This window comes from Haliotis rufescens, unplaced genomic scaffold (genome assembly GCF_023055435.1).
Source record: "Haliotis rufescens isolate VD_foot unplaced genomic scaffold, xgHalRufe1.0.p SCAF_12, whole genome shotgun sequence".
NCBI lineage: Eukaryota > Metazoa > Mollusca > Gastropoda > Lepetellida > Haliotidae > Haliotis > Haliotis rufescens.
Window position 1 is genome coordinate 30,764,645 of NW_025963802.1, and position 19,825 is coordinate 30,784,469.

Consider the following 19,825-nt stretch of genomic DNA (forward strand, 5'->3'; position numbering starts at 1 on the left):
ATGGCCCCATTTCACTGAAGGGCCCCTCACTAAGTAGTCATCAATAATAGTTTTATCAAGGTGATGCCCTTCTAAACAGAAATCTTTGGTTTGATTACCAATATGAGTATGGTTAGGACACCTATTATTAGTGTTACTATGGTTACCCTTGGTGATATTGCTTCATTATTACTTTTAAAGGTGTAAAATTATATTCACAACATATTCAGTTGTATATATGGGTTTATGGGTTGTCTGCCAGTCAGCCTGCTCACTTAATATTTTGCTATGTTCAAGTTGTCAGTTAAGACACAGCAAAAAGTCATGTGCTTGTCAGTTTGTCTTTGGTTAGGACTTAATAAATCTTACAGTTAAGATATACCACTTTTCCAGTGCAATATGCAAGGTGTTTGTGCACAGCTATAAATCTGACATCATGAAACTCTAGTGTTGAAACATCTATTCTTTCATAATATTCCTTTGATTAATGAACAAACACAACAGGTCAACTTTCCTGATAAAAATGTATTTAAGCAAATATTTAGCTGTAATTATTACATCATTACATTGTCATCTATTTGATTAGACCGTCTGCAATATAAAGAGTCAATCAGTTCTTCAGTTATACAATGTCAATAACTGCCAATGAGGATAAATCATTACGAGATTATATGACAATGAGATCAGTACAGTTTTTGTTTATTTTCCCAAGTTAGAGGGCCAAGTATTGGGTGAAACACATGACAGTGTGTCTGGTATTGTTCAGATTTTCCCTATACTGCACAGCCTGAAGTTAGAGGGCCAAGTATTGGGTGAAACACATGACAATGTGTCTGGTATTGTTCAGAATTTTCCCTATACTGCACAGCCTGAAGTTAGAGGCCCAAGTATTGGGTGAAACACATGACAATGTGTCTGGTATTGTTCAGATTTTTCCCTATACTGCACAGCCTGAAGTTAGAGGGCCAAGTATTGGGTGAAACACACGACAGTGTGTATTGTTCAGATTTTCCCAATATTGTTCAGCCCGAAGTTAGAGGCCCAAGTATTGGGTCGAACACACGACATTGTGTATTGTTCAGATTTTCCCAATATTGTACAGCCCGAAGTTAGAGGGCCAAGTATTGGGTCAAGTGTCGTGGACATTGTTTTGATTCCCTGCCCCAGGTTGCTTTATCTGATCAATCTGGCCATATTACCTGGGTCAGTAAGGAGTGCTGAGAGAGGCTGACAGGTGGAGTGTTTGTCTGACCTGCCTCCAGCACCGTCCCTGTCCATCAGTAGATCTTTGTACAGCCCAGGGGAGGCCATGGGTATCGACACAGTTGGCATTGTTACTGTTACTGACCGGTACATCGGCCCTTGGTGAATTCAGTGGGCCAGCTTAGTTGTGTACCGTTTCTTGAATTCCTGGATGGAACTTTAGTCAAACAGCAGTAGCCTGAATCAGATAGGTTTAGGATGATGGTACTCTTGAGCGTGTTCCAGGATGTAGTTTTTTGGGGGAATGTGGGGTGCCTGTTCAAGGAACTTTCAAATTTGTTTGAATTTTTTGCTGATAGGAGTCATGAATACAGATCTAACTATCCAATTGTGTGCAGTGCTTGTATTTAATAATGACAGTCAAATGGTCCATGTCATTCTCATGGTAAAGAAATTGTTGAGAGACAGCCATAGTAAGGGCCATACCATGTTACCTGGAGGCCCAGATCAGGGATGTTACATCTGTGGTTGTGTCAGGAGGATGTGTTGGCTGTGGTTAGTATTGGTATCCATCAGCTTTACACAGCCTGACGCAGACACATACCTCACCTAGGCCTACAGTCTTGGGTTCCTGCTGCAATGGTGCATCAAGATGCAGTGTCACTTTGACTCACAGCTTCCACTCAGCTCTGTCTGTGATGATTTACCTGAGTTCTTCCATCAGCTGCTGGTGCCTGGCAATACATCATTATGGGTTTGGCATGGGATGTCTGACATGTTATTTTTTTAAACCACCTGACATGGACATCTGGGTCCTTGGATTGTCTTACACTTGCATAATCAAGGCGACTACGCTTGTTGTAAGAGGTGACAAACGGGATCACTGACTTGGTTGATTCATGTCATCGTATCCCAATTGCGTGGATCGATGTTCTCAGGATGTCAATCACTGGATTGTCTCGTCCAGACTAGATTATTTACAGACTGCCGTCATATAGCTGGAATATTGCTGAGTGCAGCGTTAAACAACAAACAAAGCATAACTGCATATGGCATTTCAATGTTTGTGACTTACAACTGTGTATGCTTGTACAATGGGTTTGTTTTGTTTTCTTCATTTTTCCATGGATGGTAGAGCAATGTCTGAAAATTGTAATATATTTGATTGTTATTATTGTACTTACATGATTAAAGAGATCTATGGGTCATGGTATTATCTGGAAAATAAGATAATTCAGCAAAACCCCATCCCCCAGCGGAGATATGAGTCCATGGCTTAGACCACTTAGTCTGATGACAAAACTCAACAACATTCTTTGAGTATAGTAAGCTCATGAGTTATAACTAAGATATTGTGAAAAAGATGCTGAAAGACAAGTCCAAGTTAGCAGATGAAAGTTGTTGGCACAGACTCTGATATAGATGGAATATTGCTTAACCTTTAGCCTGCTGAATTATTTTCACACTTCTTACCCCTGCCTGCTGGATTAATTTTAGCATAAGGCGCTCTAAAGAGGGTGGGTGATTTCAAACAGTCGGTGCCTCATTAAACAATGGCCAATTGAAGAAATATTTTGCACATTTATTCCTGATAGAAAACTACACAATTCTATATAAAAATATCCTGGTGTTTTCAATTATACCAAAGTTTAAACCAAAACGAACACAAAATTTGTAAATTTTCTTGAACTTACCTGAATTGCGTTATTGAAGGTGGTTTGCATTTCATGCTAGGAACCTTTTAATATCGTAACATTTTTGCAAATTGATTTCAATAATCATATCTCCGATATCTTAATTTTAATTGAGTAAAAATTCGGGTTTTATAATCGGCACATATCAGCGCGATGGTAAATTATGAACCATTTCAGTGAATTTATTATCTAAACGTTAAACAGAAAAATAACTTAATTTTCGAGGTCATCATGTCGGTTGCAGAAATACGAATATTCGGGTAAATCTGACGTGTCATGTTATAAAATTTGCAGGAAACAATTAATGACTTATAAATATTCACTAATCCTAATTTCAAGCGTTTTGGTTGAATATTTACGATATACAAAAATAAACAACCCGTGTCATGATGCTAGCAGACGTCCTAAAATCAAACATGGCGCGCTTCGCCCGACCTCCGCATAACTTATTGCTATTTTAATATCAACAAAGTTTACATTGCCTTTATAAATATAACTTAACGAAAGTTGACGATCTTCTCAATCGAAGAATGTTTTATTCGTCATATTCCAATAAAAATGACGAGAGAAAAATGAAAATAAAGATCGTGAATTCTGACAGCACTATTTCAATAAGTGCAAAGGTCACCGGATGTGATGTCACAGACAGGGGTAGTCTGCTGATAAGCTTTCGAAACAAAACAATTACAGTAAATTTTGAAATAGTTCGCCTATCACATACAGCAAAAATATAAGTCGATACACAGTATCAGTAATCACCACTAACATGAAATAAAAATGTGACTTTGACGATATAATTCGCGTATTAGTTAATCCGTTTGACCTTGCATGCTCCCGTGACCCGGAAACGGTAGACGATAAATCAACATGCCACATGCAAGTTTCTCGGTATCTTTTATTTGAACTTCTGTTGATATTTAAAAAATCACCATTCAATGTTGTGAATATAAATGGGACATGATTCATATTTCTGCGATGTACATGCTGATAAGTTTCACTACAACAAGTGTATCCCACGCAATACGTCTATGGATATCGTCGATCAGCAAGATCACCCTCAACAACAGGTGCGCGAAAATGGGCTTGACAAAACTTGTTTCAAAATTACATCCCCGCGTTGCCGAATGTGATAGGGTATATATAAGCAATAAAATGCTACGTACATATTTTCGGTGTTAGTTCCACATTACATTTAGGATAGTTTTCCTTTCGGGAATACATTCATAGATTCTAGCATGATTTTAGAACAGTTTCACGAAGGATTTCTAAATTTATTCCAAAAATATGAAGACCACCATGATTGCGCATTGATGATAGATTTGTAATTGTTTAATTATTTACAGCTGTTTACAGGTTTTAAAATTTTAAGTTATATTTAATAGTTATTTTTCCCACAATGATGGTGTGTGGGGACAGTAAATATTAGTCTTTGCATCAGCACAGTGTAACTGATCAAACTTCAATTATTATCTTTAGTTTAAACATATTTATACAACAATTATTATCTTGCACTCTGAAAATCAACTATGTGAATAAGTAACTCTCTGATGTCATCATTTTAATTTTAGTATTCCATGAATAATGAATAAATCAGATCCTTAACATATACATACTAAACTCATATGGACATTAATCTTGTGCATTATGTGGTTTGTTTCCAAATAAAACAATTCTGAAATATAATTTAATAGGAATTAATTTAATTTAATTACAGTAACAGTACTTGTAACAGTACATGACATTTTTGTTTGTTTAATCACAAGAACCATGGTGGCACATGAGCTGGTAAGTTTGCCATAGGTTTCTTAGAAAATGCTATCTCAGTCTTCTGGTTGGAATGAAAAGAAACATGCCTGTGTACATGTTTACCCTTGCCAGATGTATTTTTTCCAGTCAGCCAATCCATTACTTTTGTTCACCTTATGTGGTCTATTTTATACATACAGGTACTGCTTCCAACCTGTTTTTTCTTTGTATGCAATCACAGTATCACAACTTCCTCAGCTGGTGTGTATAAAAGTTCCCCTGTCATCATGAAAAAAGAATTATAAAGGAAAGTCATATTTTCATTCAAAAACATATCTGTCTTTCCTTGAATACTCTTTGTCTAAGTGCCAGAAATGTCAGTGTCATAAAAAAAATTAAAAAAGATTTTCATAAGGACTTTTCTTAGATAGACCTAGATCTAAGTCAAACCATGTGACTAGTTAGGTAGAATTATAACCTTATAAGCCCTCATTTCTGAGGTGTCCATATTTTTCACCTTTTTAGGACTAAATGTGATCCGTGTAGATCTGCCTGTTTTGTTATGTAAAACAAATTCTTGTCTTAAAAAAATGAGAAAAGGAATCATTCATACGAAATTTTTTTATCCCATTGATTCACGAAAATCAGTTGAAATGTACAGTGGTGACTTTTGTACCCAAAATTTCTAGTAATTTGTTACCCAAATGGGTATGTGATTTTGTAGATCTACCTAGAATTATTTCAAAGATATACATTAATTTGGTGTCTTAAACTTAACATAATATCACTTTCCTATCAAAACAATTCATTCTTACTTTAACCAAAATAACTGGCCTCTCCTTCTGTGACAAGACGTCAATTTTCTCTCAAAACTAAACAATCAATTTCAAGGATCACAGTCATAATCATATTTGGAACTTGATGAAATATTTTATTATGTGTTCTGTTCATCTACATGAAAACATAAATATAATTATAGATTATTGTCCTATTTTCTTAGGTACAAATGCACAAAGTATTTTGGGTACAATTTAATTTGTTTTGGGTACAAAATCACATATATATATATAAATAGGAGCCTAGAATCTATATATATTTACACCTCGTGTACCAAAATGTTATCGGTTCAGAGGACGGGAGGTTCTCAGAAAGTTTTCAACAACATCTTTAATATTTAAATTGTTCTTTTTGTAATGTTAGACCAATAACAATATTATGTTATTATTATGGCATATCAATACGTTGTATCGCTCTCCGTTGCGTTCGTTTTTAGAAAATATTTTAAAATTAAAATCATCGAGCGTGAAATCCATTACGGTTTCGGATTTAGACTTACACATTTGATGGCGACAATCACGAAGAAATATGAAACAAATAGGAGTGAAGATTGCTCTCCATATCAATAAATAGTAAATTATGTATTTTCTTTTGAATTTGAATCTATTTCGGAATTTCTTTATGATAGCTTACCAACTTTTGCATATTTTGCTTCCATGTGTCACATGCGGTACGTGCTTCCGGTTTCAGAAATGATAGCTAAAATTGCAAGTATTTTGATTATTTCTCGTAAAATGCATTATTTTGCTATTGAATGGTTTACCTAGAATGTATATCAGTTCAGATTTTGCGTTTCATTCAATATTTGTCATTTTTCGCAGTGTGTGTTGACTTTGTTCAACTCAACAAATCGCGAGTTAGGCCACGCCCAAACGTATCACTGACGTTTGTCGGCTTGTCAATGTGTCGGAAAGTTTATCAAACGAAATCATTTGCAAACTCTTTAAAAATGAAATTCTTTTTACAAAGATTTATACATACGTGTCAATAATTCTAGAAAATTAAGTTAGATGTAACAAAATGATTGTAATAGTCTAACGGGATAACTATGCATGTGGAGTTGTTTGTTTACCGCCGTTGCCATGATCGTACAAGTTCCATCCAATCGATGATGTTACGATTCAGATTGTTTTTGTTTACAATTAGTTACACCGAAAGTTGCTAATTTTTAGAAATAAAGGAACATGGGTGTTTTCCTTTCGTCAGCAAACAAAAAATTATGATCGAATAGGAAAAATGATGAAATTATAAAGAAAATATCGGACTGCATGCCGCTCAACGTGAAGTGCCAAAAGTCAACAATGGCCGTTTCTGGTAGTTGTGTGCCGAGAAGTTTGGCCGAAACATTTTAAACTCGCGATATTTTCTTTTTGAGGTAAATAAATGACTGAACATTTGATATTGAGCAAGCTGAGCATTTATGCATGTCATACGTAATTTAAATGTTACGCAAAGCCTTCTCGGTAAATAGATATGGCGAGTTTTATTTTGGGGTGTTGTTATGCTATTCGCCTGTCGAATGGGTTCGACATCAGATGCACGGGGATGGACACCTCTGTCGAATGGGTTCGACGTTAGCGTGCAGAGCTTTAAAGTGATGTATAGCTCTCTTTGGAGTATTGCTCTCACTCACTCACTCACTCACTCACTCACTCACTCACTCACTCCAGGCTGACTGGGAACTATGATCTAATCACAGCATGTTTGTGTTGAGGGTGTCAGTCCACACACTCAACCATCACCGCCTCACACCTACTGAGGCAGGCAGCACAAGTTCATCCGCTCCCAGTGCAAATGTTACCTCAGTCCACATCAATAGAAGGGGATCAGAGAGCGTGTGGAATATTTTTTCAAACCTCTTTTTGCAACAATAGTAATATTTCTCATACAAGCTTGAAAAGAAAAACACTTCATTGACAGTACACATAGATGTTCTAGGTCCTCACGATTATGTCCAATCAAGAATATATTGTTTGTGAAAATCACATCTCAAAATGGAGAAAAACATGTTTCCTTAGGTACAGTATAATTTTACCTTCAAATTTATCTTACTACCCAAATCATAATCCGCTGTTGATTTGCCAAACAGGATAACCTTGACATTGAGTGATCTAGTGCTCTTGTTTCGGTTGGTGTTATTCATCAAATACAAATATGATTATGATTTATGTACGTGCCATTGTTTGATTGCTGTTTTCCCTCTATGGTACTACTGTTCGTCAAGTCCCCTAACTTAACATTTTTAAGTTAAAACACAACAGAAATAATTCAAAAACAAATGTACTACTTCAATTTTGATTTCCATGATATACAAAACTGATTCTCACAATATGTCAAGTGTACATTTCAATAGAATGACGTAGCTGATTAACCTTATCACAAGTTGAGTAGTATAAGACTCATTGTGTTTGTAATGCTTTACAATAATTTATCTATTTCTTCAGCTACCAAAAGACATCCAAGTTTCAGTCCTGTATAGACAGTGCTTATACATAAAGACATAAGTAGTTGGAAATATTCCATTGCGCAGGATGTGAGTCACCAAGATTAACCTGTTTTCTTATCTGTCTTTGAATAAATTCTTTTAACAGGCTGCCACCGACATGATGCCCAACATTCCCACTCTCATAGCTGTTTCATAATATTCTCCTTGATACCTTAAAATTTTGAAGTGGAAAAAAGATAAACTTCATGTACCAGCCTATCCTTCAGCTTGACTCAGAGTCTCCACCAGCCTTTCTGTTGCTGAATCTTGTACTGCAATTTTTAACAGATGCCCTAAGTTGCCAATCCTTCGAGTTCTCAACCATTAAATCCACATCATGGTGTAAAGTTTACTTTCCTTTTGCTAAGGTTCAAGTGTTTATGATATGAGACTCATCTTGGGGAATGATTTAACAAATTACTTGTTCCTTTTTTTACACTGTTAGATAGAGATGCAGCTAGTTGATGGGGTGGCCTTGACATAGAAGTCTTCACTCGTCATATCCAAGATCCAATGATCTGACCCTTTAATCTGATTAAGCTATGAGAGTAATATACCCGACATAGAGATAGGCAGACAACTAATTACAACACTTGTTGTAAACAAGCAGTAGTCCGTGGAACAACCCTATATACATCTATACAACACATAATAAAATGTAATTGGTACAATTGTTAAAAATAGTTGATTTTCTCCCTGTTACACTACCACAAATCATTGGGGATTGGATTAGATTAATGCTTAATCTCTGAAAATATATAATTTTGTGAGAAACAAGCAACTCCATTTTAATTGAAACGGAGCCCAGTGAGATGGGAGTTTCAGAACCTGAACCTCTGGAGAATCTGGACTTGCTTCATTTGGGGTTATGGAATTACAGTAAGATCTGGGCGTTAGGGAAAATAATATGGTTAAGGGACTGACACAGACCAAAGACATGATCTTCACCAGAATGTCCACATGGGATTTTACTTGAATATTGCTATCAAAGTGGGGTAAAACCTTACTCCCTTCAATATGAAAACCATATTTCCTTACTTCTGTTAAAAGCAATTGTAAACATATATGTTCAGAATGGCCCCATTGATACAGCAAGTCGACAGGGAATGAAACAAAGAATACAATACAAGAGGGCTGTCTTCCTTCTGACACGTCACAATACAGGTACATGCAGCACCTTACCCGTGAAGATCCGGGGTAGAATAGGTCTTCAGCAACCCATGCTTGCCGTAAAAGGCAACTGCTTGTCGTAAAAGGCGACTAACGGGATCGGGTGGTCAGGCTCGCTGACTTGGTTGATGCATGTCATCGATCCCAACTGCGTGGATCGATGCTCATGACGTCAATCACTGGATTGTCTGGTCCCGACTCAATTATTTACAGACCGCCGTCATATAGCTGGAATATTGCTGAGTGCGGCGTTAAACAACAAACCAACCAACCCTTCAGAACAACCACCCGGGGAGCAGGATGGAGGGTTTGTAGAATACACTTATGTACATTTAACACTGGGAAGTCAGGAATCTGTGTTATTCAACCTTCTAAATATACCGTTTCGTCCCAGTGCCAAGAAAGCGCTGTAGCAGAGCTGAGTTACTGATTCCTGCTAATTAACTGTTATGGTTTTACCTGCTGTCTGAGTCTGTCTGTGTGTGGTTTGTTCAAAGTTGGAATTAATTGGAAGTGGTAATTGTTTTTTGTTTTTTTCAAGACTTGAATTTCTGTGGTTGATATACTTCACTTGCCCCTGTCAGACAGAAGTTGAGATGATTCTGCAAATGAGACAAACAACATGCTGGATTTCAGTTACACCTGCACAAGAGTTTAACTCTTTTTTAAAACACCAAGCTTATTATGTGTCTGCCCTGGTCATGATTTTGAGGGATCTAGGTGAGGTGAGGTGAAATTGGGTTTAATGTCACATCCAAGATTATTGCACTTATATAGTGCAAGCATGCACGTGTACGTGTGTGTGTGGCTGCTTGTACTAGTCCGGACTGATGCCCATTAATAGTGCTAGCCCACTGAGATACCATGCCGCAGTTTAACATGAATACCCCCCTGAGACACAGTATACTGACTCCGAGCTGACCAGTCCTTGTTTTAGCCCCTTAATGCCGAGCACCAGACAGGATAACAACAAGTACCATCATTTAACGTCTTTTGGTATGACGCGGCCGGGTATCGAACCCCGGACCTTCCGCTCCCCGGTCAGATGCTCTACCTCTAGACTACGGAGGCAGTTCTGAGGGATCTAGAGACACCCACCTTGAGACTCAGGTTAGAATTGTTCTGCAGTAACTAGTGCTTGTCCAGTGTTTGGGGAATAAACAGATCCAGAGGACAGACTCGGTGACTTGGTTGAGTGCGTGTCATCATACCCCAGCCATGCTCATAATATCAGTCATTGTTGGCATAAGTTCAGCAGCGTTTCATGATGCTATATTATGGACAATTATTACCTGTGCTATTCAGACTCAGAGCTTCGGGCTAGGGTAAACTAAATGAACTGAAAACTTCAACATAACGTAAAGCATTTATTTATGTCTATGTTTAACATCTCACAGTTTAATACGTCCAAACATCTGATATCCTTCCTTGACAAAGAAAAAAACACTTCACCTCAAATATATTACATTACTCATTTCCCATGTGTTGTAAAGCTGTTTATGAAGGAACAACAAGTTTTTGATCATATGAGATAATTTATGAGTTTATTTTTTTCAACACCTGTTATGCATGAATACTTTAAGGATGTTACAGCGATACCTTTTTGCTACTAATGTTGAACCTTGCTGTGACCTTGAAACATGCCTTGAACATCGTCAGGTACAGGTAACCCTTTCCCCAGGTGTGAGCGATCAATACACATGCTTCTGTCTACAGGTAGATGCATCAATTTGGATTATATGAGTTATATGAGTCTTGAGTTTCTTTGTCTGGCCCTAAATGAAATGTTTATGAATTGTAAATGATTGTTAAGGTAGTAGAAGTTAGTTTGTAGATGGTTCTGTGTGAGCAGCAGGTTGCTGAGTATTATATTGTCAGTGACATATATGTGCCCTGACAGATTGTGTGCCATCATACCCTGATGGTGTGGTTTAATGCTCATGCTATCAACCATTGGTCTGCTTCAGATTCAGTTATTTACAGTCCACTGTGATACATATTCCTCGAATATTGCTGATTGCAGCATGAAACAAAATCCCCACTTTCACGTGCTGTGAATGTTGAGATGTCCCAGCCACCCAACCACCAGCATCACACTATCATCAGATCAGTATTAAAATCAAGAACATGTATCGTGACCCACTGTTTGTAGTAGTGTTTCATTGTTATTCCCATTGATTAGTTCCGGTTGTCCTATTGGCTCCATAACGTTATGTCATACTAGCTTGTGGCGGCAGTACAGCGCACTAGCAGCGGGGTGACACCACGGCAGTCACCTTGACAAATATTGTTCCATGTCATGCATGTGTACTTGCTTTGACAGTTATTAACATTCTACATTAGCATTTTTATTATATACCGGAATTCTTTTTCTTGCGAAACTGGCTCTGAACCAGGATTGGTTGACAACATTAAACTATAGGGGAATTATGATCAAAGTTTTAAGTTTATTTAGCGTAGTAGGGTAGCTCAGTGGATGAAGTGTTGGTCTCATATGCTGGAACCTGAGTTGATTGCCCACTTGGGTACTTGTGAAGTTCAGTCTGTATTATGGCTGGACTATTGAAAAATGGCATAACTCATGTTGAATCAGAGTGAGTGAGTGAATATGGTTTTACGCCACTTTTAGCAATATTCCAGCAATACCACAGCAATATCACGGTGGGGGACACCAGAAATGGGCTTCACACATTGTACCCATGTTGGGAATCGAACCCGGGTCTTCGGCGTGACAAGCAAACGCTTTAACCACTAGGCTACCCGACCGCCCCCATGTTGAATCAGAAAAATACTCAGTTACCTCAGAGAAATGCTAAGTCAATATTTACAAACCTTTTTATGTCATCTTGATTCTATCATCATATTGAATAATATTTTCATCTTAGATATATTTATGACTATATTGACCATGTTTTCAATCTATCGATAATACGTAATCATTGTCAGTCCTGCAGGCATCCATCTGGGGGATGACATGAGGTTTGATGGGATGACATGAGGTTTGATGGGATGACATGAGGTTTGATGGGATGACATGGTATGAGACAAAAGCTGACATTTCAAAACGGGATATTTTCATAGTGTCAGACAATTCCCATGACAGCTATATTCAAACTTACTGACATAAAGATGCACACTGGTTGAGGAAGTTGTCAAAGATAAAGTATAAATTTAGCCTGAAATGTGTGGGCAACATCGCCCTCTGCCTAGATGTGATGGGACTCCCTGTGAATACATTACACATATGATGTATACTTCTGTCAAGAGTCTCAGCTTTGATTTGACAGCATTGGAAACGACCTAGTGTCTTTCACCTTGCTGTTTGTAGACATTCTACCATCCGATGAGGAAAGAATGGTGTTCATATTTATTCACCAGAATAGATATTATCTGTAGTTCTGAGTTTCAGTCAGGTTCTTCTGGATATTATTTCCCATTGTCATTCAAAGACACAGGGTTGCACTGGGGAGGGGAGAGAGTTGCACTGGGGAGGGGAGAGAGTTGCACTGGGGAGGGGAGAGGTCCCTGAGACACAGGGTTGTACTGGGGAGGGGAGAGAGTTGCACTGGGTAGGGGAGAGAGTTGCACTGGGGAGGGGAGAGAGTTGCACTGGGGAGGGGAGAGGTCCCTGAGACACAGGGTTGCACTGGGGAGGGGAGAGAGTTGCACTGGGGAGGGGAGAGAGTTGCACTGGGGAGGGGAGAGAGTTGCACTGGGGAGGGGAGAGGTCCCTGAGACACAGGGTTGTACTGGGGAGGGGAGAGAGTTGCACTGGGGAGGGGAGAGAGGTCCCTGAGACACAGGGTTGTACTGGGGAGGGGAGAGAGTTGCACTGGGGAGGGGAGAGAGTTGCACTGGGGAGGGGAGAGAGGTCCATGAGACACAGGGTTGTACTGGGGAGGGGACAGACAGGTGGCGTCCATCTCTTGTTGATGTGAGTAGCCTCTGCTTGCCACCTGTAGGATTGATGCCTCATGTGTGTACCTACCTGACTACATCAACAACAGTGCCACACCTTCTTACATCAGAACCATAAACCTGTCTTGCTGTCCAAGCTGAAATAAGTCTCTCCCATGGGGATTCCTGGCCCCTAGCACCCCATGCCTTTTGTAAGTACTGACAGAGAACGGCTGCATGGTCATGATGGAACCAAGGACAAGTCACAGGACTAGTCACAGGACTAAGATACGGTTGCTATACATTTTGCCTTCCCATAGAAACCAGTCCATCCAGGCCTTACAGAATTGGCACCTAGCTTCACTCATTGCTATCTCTGAGCAGGCTATATATATACCTAATGTTTGTTATATAAAAACGTGTACCACCAGCAGTGAGGGTTGGAGTTATCTCCCTTGATGAGTTGTGACAGCACTTTCTTGCTGTAGGTTGATGTATGCCAGTCTGACATGGCTCAGTATGTTTATAAATAAGCCGATCTGTAACACAGGAGCCAGATAGACGCACATAAATATGATGGCAGATGTAGATATGCATGCAGGAGAGGCAGTTTCAGGCTGTGACAGGCAGATTCACTTGTAGATTCCCAGAAACAAATAGTGCTGTCAGGTCAACTGATTCTGAAAGAGTTCACCAGCTGCACGTCGCAGTATGAAATTCAATTCCTACACGTCGTCAGCGAGTGATGGCCATTATTTGTGGCTCTCTTGATTTCTTTAGAATATTACTAATAATTAATGTAAAATCATAATCACTTACTCAAAACTACACAATTTATTTTGAAATTGAAACCTCGTGTAACAAGACTCCATATCAATGCTTTCTCATTCACTCAAAAATACACAACCTCAGTAAAAAATGCATAAAAAATGCATAACATATTATGTACATTAGAAATGGATGTAACAAGACTCCCTGCTAATGATCTCGTAATTACTTTTTCATTGGTGTATATATCATCAGGATTTGGGCTGGACTGAAATGGTTGATGAAACTATTTCAAGTATGTACAACTACTGCCAGTATTGCAGCACAGTTGCATCAGCTTGTGAGCTGGAGGTTTCTCTCCACCGTTCCTGGCCACGCTGGCACAGCTGATGACTCACTGATCCATGCAAGCAGGGGATTCCCCACAGCCCACATGGCATCCATGCCCCCCAAACTCAGCATTGCATCCTAAATGTAAGGAGGTTGTACACCTAATTTCCCAGCCCAGGATTGTCTGTGTTGATGGTGAAGTAGACACCTTGTTAGAGAGCAACAGTTCAAGAAGGTGCCCCTCTGGCTTTGTGGGCCTCACAGATAGTTCTGCACTACCTGGAATCGTTATTACCTGCAATAAAATGGTGATTGGCAAGGTCCTATCTTGATGGTCTGATATACAGAGAGTGATATGGTTGCGAGAACATTATGAAGATTGATTTTGCAGAAACTTGGAGGATATATGTCTGTTAGTCTGTATTGCAGCAACTGTAGATTTGTTTCAGTGCAGGCGTATAAAGTTGATGTGTAAAGTAGATATATATACCAGGAATGTAACAGTTAAGTGGAAATGGGTATGAGTAGATGCATGCCATAGTACATCTGGAAGTGATATTGATGGAACCCAGATTGATAGTACAGACTGCTATAAAATGGGTTTGAGCAAAGGGTTATTAAGTGTTGCTTAGCAGGAATACAGAAATGTTGCTATTCTATTTCTTGCAGAATATCATATAAAATTAAAATTCAGGATAGTGAACTGTTAGTTGTTATTGCTACTTTGTAATTGGTGGTAGACTTCATTATTGTCCATATGAATAAGGTATCACTTTGGATAAGACAACATTTTTATTCTGAAGTGGCTTTGAAAATTGTTTTTGACTTTAGACTTAAGACACAGAATAAGTTTGCTGCTTGAAATCTGAGGTTTTATTTAGCAATATACCAGTAAGTGGTCTTCACAGACTGTACCCAATGGGGTTTTGTAGCCAGGTCTTTAGTATGACACTTGAATCTCTAGGCTACCCCACCACCCCTCATTGAAATCTCAACACTTATGTTGAAATATCATAAATAATGAATGCATGGTAAATACCACATATTGGTACATAACCTGCTGATCTGAGTCAGAAATATCAATAACAAAATCATCACTTCTGATCTTGAGGGAATGAGTGGCCCAGTGCTCCAAGCCACTGCGATTCACTGATTCCAGATACACATGTACTTATGATCGTAGGTTCAAATCCCAGTTTTCCCTGATTCTGTTTCTGGGTTTGTCAGCACCCTTGTGGGTTCATATTGTGGAAAATGTCTAAGACCTGCATCATGTCAGGCTTTCCTCCCACATCAAACTCACACGCCATATCTGAAAGTATAACTGAAATGCTGTTCAAAGAGGTGTTAAACCAAACTCAGTCAATCAATCAACCAACCAAACTCATTCAATCAATCAACCAACCAAACTCAGTCAATCAATCAACCAACCAAACTCAGTCAATCAATCAACCAACCAAACTCAGTCAATCAATCTACCAATCAGTCATTCAATCAATCAATTGAGAAGACAAACTAGTCTCTTCTGTGTCGCTCTTTGTCAAAGAATGGTAGGTTGAATGCATGGCTGAAGAGATCTCTTTCAGTTTTACTCTCTTCTAATAAGAATGTGACCTATGATTTCATTCTGTAAGATGCTTGAGAATCGCTGCATACAGCATCCAAATGTCAGCCCAAGACATGCAGCGTTTCTGTTCCCTGTGTGACATCCTGTGTCCCCAAGTAACCATCACCACATGGCATGTTCATCTGACGGCCTGGGAAACAAAAGAATGTCAGAGTGGAAGTAGTTGTGTGGGGAGTATTAATGGGATGGCAACAATGGCAGCCATGTTTGTTGTCAGCCAGGTGGAACAGTTTGACTCCCTGCCTTCCTTGCTATGAGCATTTACTGGTTTGAAACAAGCAAGACAATAAAATACTTGGGATAACATATTGTGCCTATTTAAATTCCATTTTCTGCAACGAGATGCAGGGCAAAGATATGTTAATTAAAGGTTAATTGCATGTTTTATGCTTTGATATCAAAACAAAGACAATTTGTGTTGTTGTGATGTTTCACCCAAAACATTTCTTAATTGCTATTTGAAAGAATGTTTCTTGTCAAGTTAGTTTAAGTGTTTTTGGTTTCCCAGCTCATGACAAGCTTTCACAGAAATATAAGGCAGCATAATTATTTGTCTTTTTAAATGTTTGCTATTGTTAATTTGTTTGACAAGGAGCTTGCCATTTTTTCTTCACACTTTAGTTTCAGGTTCAGGTTTAGTTTCATATGATGGCCAAGTGTAGTGTAATTCATCTATTTCTGGAAATTGATGGGACACAACGTTAAGAGAGATCCTGTCATCCTTGAGGTGTTGTGCAATAATAATTTTACCTAGATACCCCTAAGTCTTTACTTTTGAAGATAAGATTATGACAATAACCACTTGATGTTCATTCTTCATTTTGAATGCTCGTAAAAATATTTTTGGATTGTTTTCATGTAATACAATGTATTCTAGAAAAGGCCCATTTTCCTTTGTTACAGGGGGTGACTCACGTTTTAAAGAATGCAACAGGGTATAAACAAAAGTTAAGTGACTGGCCGATGAGGTGGAATTGTTTGTAATAATTCATGTGGGGTTCTGTATATTTCTTAAAGCTGATCGATCCACATATAACATGATATTTCAACAAAGGTATTCTATATCAGAGCCAGTATTGCAAGTTTCAATTAGACAGTGACACTGACTAAATAATATATAAACTGTCTGCTTTCCAACCAAAACTCAACATCATTATACAAGAATTTGTATGTTACTGGCATGTTATGTATAAGTTAACCTCACTTTCACAACAGGACTGTCAGGCAAGTGTTTACAATAAAGGTTTTGACCATATGTCTCTGGATGTGATTGTAATTAATGGAAAGAATGTTTGTGATGGTTGTTGCATTGGAAAATTGAAATATATTAGCATAGACATTGGACATGTACAAGTATAAATGTTTGAAGAGATCTATTTTTGAAACTAATGGACAATATTTTATTATTCTCTACCAAAGTTTGTCAATTTTTTGCAGACCCTCCCCAAATACTTGTCCTTTTTTGGATGACCGTAGTCACTTCATCTACAGGATACAATATTCTATTAGAAAATATTGAGATCTTATCCACTGTCTTGTTGGGTTTTTTATGACTGTCCCCTGATTTCCTCTTACTAAGTTTACATTCAAGAAAAGGCTTCTTGCAAGTCTTATGTGAAATATATTCTGGAAAAATAAACATGCTCTTTCTGACGTGCATAATCAGTCTTCATGACAGATTTCATTTGAAATTAAGTTTCAAACAAATCTAATTCATAAACTTCAAGAGGAAGTGAAAGACAAAAATCAATTTGATAGAGCCAGGAATTTGAGGCTATATATTTGTGGCTGACAAAGTGAGCATAAAGACACTGTCAAGTAGGTGACAGAGGTACTTGTGGACAGATGAACCTGAGACAATATTGTCATGGGAACCTGATGGAGGGATGCAGGCATGCGGCCTTGGTGTGATGGACTGTGCCAAAACAGTTCTCTCAACTAGTCTCAAGTCTCCAATCAGATTCTATCAGATTCTGCTGACATCTTGTAGTTGACTCCCTTGACAGATACCTCACAGCAGTGTTCGAAATAAGCGCCTACATGTAGGCCCGTGGCAGGTACCGTATATGACCGCAGATAAGCCGACCCCGTAGATAAGCTGTGGTATTAACTTGACCATTGAAATATGAAGAACGATAAACCTTGAACATTCATTTGAAAACTTATTATCGGAAGTAGTAACATGCATAACATTTTTTTAATAATGACAACATTGGTGTATAATAATAACTTTATTGATGATTTAAAACAATAACGGCTCTAGTCGTGGCAACTTTCGGGAAGTTGTAATCTATCGGACCGTCATTCAGGCGATGTTTCTGACAGATCACGATCTGAAAAATACTATCATGAAAGTGTATCCCGTGGATAAGCCGACCCCTTTCTACAGAATCTTTTTTCTGGTCCTCACAATTCGGCTTATCTGCGGACAGATACGGTAGATCATGTGTCGGGCCAGTAGTTTCACCTTTGTATGGGTCCTTATGGCCTGCAGTAAATTTGTCAAGATATATTTCTCACAATAAGCTGCAGTTGAGGGCCTAAAGTGTTTAGTTGGGACCTGCAGCTTCTAAAGTCTGTGGATCCCGATCACAGCCACTGACTCAGAGACTGGGTTTCAGACAGTCTTGCCAGTTAAAGTTCTATGTTCATTGTTACTACCTGTGTATTATGTGTCATGTGTGTTACTGATGCTGAATGGATTTGAGTGAAAACTTTAGGCTTATGTTTGGTAGGACCAGACCAATGTATTTTGAGGTTTTATGGAGTTTCTTGGTCAGAATGTCAATAGCCATGTGGCAGGTTGTTACTGTGGCATTGAAATTAATTATATGGTAGACATTCTTCAGAAAATAAATAAATATTTAGCTGAGACACCTTCAGTAATTCGTGCATGCTAATCTATTTATACAATGGGTGGCCTAGTGGTATGGTGTTTTCTGTTCACATGAAAAAAAGACCTAGGTTTGATTCCCAATTTTCATACAATTTGTGAAGCCCATTCTTGAAGCTCCCTACCCTAGTTTTACCGGAATACCCAAAGCAGTATACAGCTGTACTGACTCACTTGTTAAAATGTACGAAGTCTGTCTGTTAAAAATTGAGTCAAGTGAATCTGTTCATGATTTAATTAATCCAATGAATTTATCGTCTTTTCCGGTGACTGCTCGTGAGGTCATTGACTTACAGGAAATACAGGCATCAGTGTAGATTTGATAAGGACAGGATCGTGTTTACACACAGGATACTTGTAATCTGTTTGTGAAGCTGACAACAAACAAGACAGATTGGTGTAGTTTCTATGAATCATTTCCTGTGTGAACAAATGATAGTTGAAAGCTGTTGGACAGAAAAGTTTATCACATTCCATGTAGAGTTATCTCCCTTTGATTTGTAGCCATGTTGGTCGTTCTTGGCCTTGTTTTCACAAAGCAATCTTGGCAATCTGTAACTTACATACTTTTGCATAAATTAATGATGATAGGAGCACTAACATCACTTATGGGCCTGGTTAATTTCATTGGCAACTTTTAAAGGTTGTGGTGGATCAGTGTTCCTGTTTACTGGTAATAACCAGTTTATTTACCGGTAAAATTAGGCTTGGCCGTCAGTTCATGTGACCGTCCCTGTGGACCGGCAAATAAAGTACCTTATAAATCTATGTTGTTGAACAAAACTTCGGCAATAATGAGTAAAGTAGTCTCGAACCAAAGTGAAATATTCCGAGGAAAAGAGAAAATTGTGACCGAATTTTATGTTAATCTCACAAAGTTACTTCAGAGATGATGTCATTGAATTTCGAAGTAAAACTAGGTAAAAGTTGGGACAGACAAGAGTTGGGGTGGAGAGGGGGAGGAGATTGGTAATGTTTAGAGTTGCCACTGGGACTGGCAGTTTCAAAAGCCAGCGGACACTGGTGGATATGTCCTCACAGTCATTAACCTTAGACATTTTTTGTGAGAAGAAAAGTCACAAGACTCAAGGTTTTGCTGTGTTGTTTTACCTTGGTGATGAATTCATAGAAATCTGTCTTAATAAACAAGCTTCTTGATATTTGCTTGTTTGGAGGCATCTAAATATTGATCCAAT

The 19,825-nt window shown here is 38.4% G+C and overlaps 1 protein-coding gene across 6 annotated transcripts in view; it reads left to right on the top strand.

Moving 5' to 3' along the window:
- Positions 1 to 19,825, top strand: part of LOC124117093 (rhotekin-2-like) — a 105,320-nt gene that overhangs the window by 58,134 nt on the left and 27,361 nt on the right. The gene's annotated exons all lie outside the window — the stretch shown is intronic.